Source organism: Lytechinus variegatus, chromosome 5, assembly GCF_018143015.1.
Source record: "Lytechinus variegatus isolate NC3 chromosome 5, Lvar_3.0, whole genome shotgun sequence".
NCBI classification, from domain to species: Eukaryota; Metazoa; Echinodermata; class Echinoidea; order Temnopleuroida; family Toxopneustidae; genus Lytechinus; species Lytechinus variegatus.
This window is the reverse complement of record NC_054744.1, coordinates 14,073,132-14,077,352: the sequence shown is the minus strand read 5'-3', so window position 1 is coordinate 14,077,352 and position 4,221 is coordinate 14,073,132.

Below are 4,221 nucleotides of genomic sequence, written 5' to 3'. Positions count from 1 at the left end.
TCTGTCAAATTATGAACAAGCGATGGGTCCTTTTGATATGCAGATGAGCTGCTGGTATTCATACAGAGTGATATGAAATCAGTCTGGTATAACTGGAGTAGAATGATTTTTTCTATTGCAACGTCAAAAGATGAACTTGAAATGCCACTCTCAGATATTTTGTTTATTAACCATCCGGATCACCTAAGAGAGGTGACTATTGATGCATTGGTTATCAGTCTACACGATTGTAAACGATTGGAGACAATTGGAAGAAAATAAAGCCCTAGAGATATCAGAAAATTTGGATTCAGAGTATGTTTTTATGAATTGTTTTACCTACTAGCGAAAACTATGACTGTTTCGAAAGTACACATTCCACTAAAAAAGAAAGAAAGAAACGAAATATATTCAAAAAACAGTCTCTTCCAGGAGACCAACATATTACAGAACGCAATTATGATTAAGCATTAACCAAAATGACAAAATGCACATGCATAATTATACACGGATCTCTTGTAACTCTCGGCTCCTCAATAACATTAAAAGTACTTATCAAAATATCCGATATATGAGATGAAGAAGAGATTATTTTGCCCAAAATTAGGCCAATGGCTTTTTGAAGTTACCTTACATGTTTCGTACTGATACATAATATAGTTACTCTTCTAAATGTGGGATCAGTGAGAAACGATTTTTTTTCCAAATCAGTTCTGATACTGAAAGTCGCAAGACAGATCTTTAAATGCGTTTATTTCTCTCCTATTCAATCGTCGCTAATGCGTGTGTGAAGATTGAAAAAAAAAAACCTAAGCTGTTAAGGGGAACTAAAAATAACTGATATACATTTGAGGAAAGCATGTCAACGGAAGTTTAAAGAAAATAGCAGTGATATTTGTTTTTGGCGTTTGTGATGCTGGACTACTCATGAGGGGGGGGGGGGGGGTAACTGCCTCCTGCCCCCTACGTACGTCAATGGCCTACGTTTTTCTATGATTCAATAAGCGAGCCCTACATTTTTTTCCAGAAACCTTTTTACTCTTGCATTGAATATCTTCTTACGGCACATTTGGTAACAACACATTTAGGTCAATTTACGAACATGAGCAGGACATTGAAGGCACATTTTGGTAACTTCTGAATCATTCGCTCAGTTTCATTACTTTAAATATATAACTATATATATATAGGCCTACACGAAGAGGGCATTTCAGTTCGTCCCTATTTTCTAAACCATGGTTTACCATTAATTTTGTCCAATCTCGACGTCCAATGCCATTTCGTCTAATGAACATCACGTCTATTTTCATTCAACAGCCATTTCGTCCAATAACCAGTTAGTATAATTGCCACTTCGTCCAGAAGCCACTTCGTATAATTAAATCAGGAGCCACTTCGTCTAATTAAATTAAGATTCGCTTCGTCCAAAAGCAACTTTGTCTAAGAGCCATTATTTTCATCAAATAGCCATTTCATCTAAGAGCTACTTCATCTAATTGCCTCTCGTTCAATAAACATTTTGTCCAATAGCCAGTTAGTCTTAAAGCCACATCGTCCAAAACCCACTTCTACTAAGAGCCATTTCGTCCAAGAGAGCAATAAAATCCAACAAATATCCGCAAAATTCAAAACAAATGAGACCTAAACTACAGCCCTTCAATATTTGATTAACATTACTCTGCCCAAGTTCATTGGTTTTATTTTAATATTAGTGTCATAAAATACACCCCTATAGTGAAAGAAATTAAATGAGGCAAACAAATAATAAAATTCTCCAATGATTACATTCATTGGAGAACTCTGAAAAAGAAATAAAAGAGGAGGGGGAGAAATGAAAACACATAAATTATTTTGTTTGTTGTATTGTTCCAACAAATTAAAAGAGTTAAGCCTCAGGTACTCAATTTACGTGTCAAAGTCGCAAAAGCATGAGGTTTGGTTTCATACTAACTTGTTAGACGAATTTCAAATAATTTTATATTCATGATGAGAACAAATTGCAACACCAAAAGTGATTACATTTGAGAAAACTGGGTATAAGCTGAATGTGTCACAGAGACTGCTATCAAAATCAGGCTAACAAATCTCAGCAAGAAATTTATCCAAATTGTGCTGCACTCGACCCAGGTGAGGTGAATGGGTACCCGGCAGGATTAATTCCTTGAATACATGAGCGCTGAGAGGCAGCTCGAGCTAAAGCCGGGGTAATAATGATAATAACAACGCGCTTCGGAATAGAATATTTCTAGATAGATGGTGCTATATAAATGCCTATTATTATTATTTATGTCTAAGTAATAAAATCATCCTCTAATGTGGTGTTTTTTTATTCTTCCAACCTTTTTTTACGGGGGAGGGGTATGAGACAAAGTGAAAACCAGACAAAATGGGTATTGGACCAAGTGAATTAGTTGGACGAACTATCAATTGGACCAAGTGCGTATTAGATCAACTGTCAAATGGACCAAGAGGTATTGGACCAAATTGCAATTGGACTAACAGGCAAGGAGTTAGACGAACTGGCTATGCATAAAGGGATTATTAAACGAAGTGGCTTTTGGACGAAATTGCTCTTAGACGAAGTGGTTTTGCACGAAATGGCTATTGGATGAAGTGGCTCCGTGGACGAAGTGGCTCATAGACGAACTGACTCTCGGACGAAATGATATTGGACCAAACGGCATTACACTACATGGTCATTGGACGTAGAGGCAAATCACCCCTAACACATACACACACGCACACACCCTCACAAGAGTACCCCCTACACACGGAGACAAATAGGATTACAAGATTAGATGTTTGTATTGAAAAGGTAAAAAATTTTGCTCGCTCGCTTCGCTCACTGGCAGGTTTTCAGAAATTCTGCCCCATACACCCGGCCCCCTCAAAATTGTTTTCTTATTACGCTTCTCTGTCAGATGGAACGACAGGGGCCGCGGAAGCGGGGGGGGGGGGGGGTGGGCGGGCTTCAGCCCCCACTTTTTTCCAAAACCGTGTACAAAAACGCAAAAATGACCATATGATTGTGATTTTTTGCATGGTCAGCCCCCTCGCCACTTTTAAAACCGTTCCGCGGCCCCTGAATGTACATGTATGTATGACTTCGCTGGATTTGTTAACCGGTATCATATACGACCAATGCTGTAACATTTACTTCTAAATATAGCGCCCTCAATTATTCAATTTTTGTCAAGAGTGTCCAAAATGGCTTCGCGCCATTATGAAGGAAACCGATACTGTAAAATAAACTGTCTGATCTGGGGGGGGGGGGGGGGCACTTAACATTGACGAGTGGATACCACGCGCGACCAAAAAACACGTAAAAAGGATGTCTTTTTCACGATATTGCACATTAAGTACGTAACGTGATAAGGGTGTCAAAAACACTAAAATATTGAAAAAAAGGGCATCTATTTCGCTAGGAAAAATACGTATTTAGGGTCGAATTTGTGGTGATGATAAAACAAGATTAAAATGTTTTTATAAAGGATGTCCTTTTTGCCCCAACACTTCATGTTTAGAGTCCGATTTGTGCGAGGTGTAGAAGCTGGGGTCCTACAAAACCAAATAAGGTAAAGACGACCGAAGGACCCGTAACAATAAAACATTCCTGTACTTGATAGGGGTTCATTTCAGAGAATATTTGCCAAGAGTATCGTTTTGTTTCCAATACTTGTTAAGGGTAGGGTTTCACACGCCAATACTTGTTAGGGGTGGCATTTTCAGAAGGCCTATATCGAAATTACGTGTTTAGAGTGCTTTTCGAGACCCCATGGTCGCGCATGGTATCCACTCGTGAATGGAAGTGGCCCCGGGTGTCTGATTATACTCACAATCAAATGATCATTTTGCTCTTTACTTTCCTTTATGATTTTGTTGAAAATATGAGTATTTATCACCATGATTGTAACGCCATATTTCCTTTTTGCTTTAAGCTGGGGACATTCCTAGGCATTCATAAAAAGAAATCAAGCTAAATTACCAGTATTTTTATACAAATCTTTTTTTGAGTGTAGGCACATTGACTCTGAAAAATGGCAGAGAATGATGAAGGAATATTCCATCATTATTTACCAACGCCTTTGTAATGAGATAAAAAGTTTGGCATGACGGTCCCCGTTTTGGAACCAACAACCGTGAAATCTATGACGTCACACAATACCAGAATATTTTCAGTATTGAAAAAATGCTTTGATTACTGTATAAACACATCGACCGACAGCTTCCCTCTTTCATTTC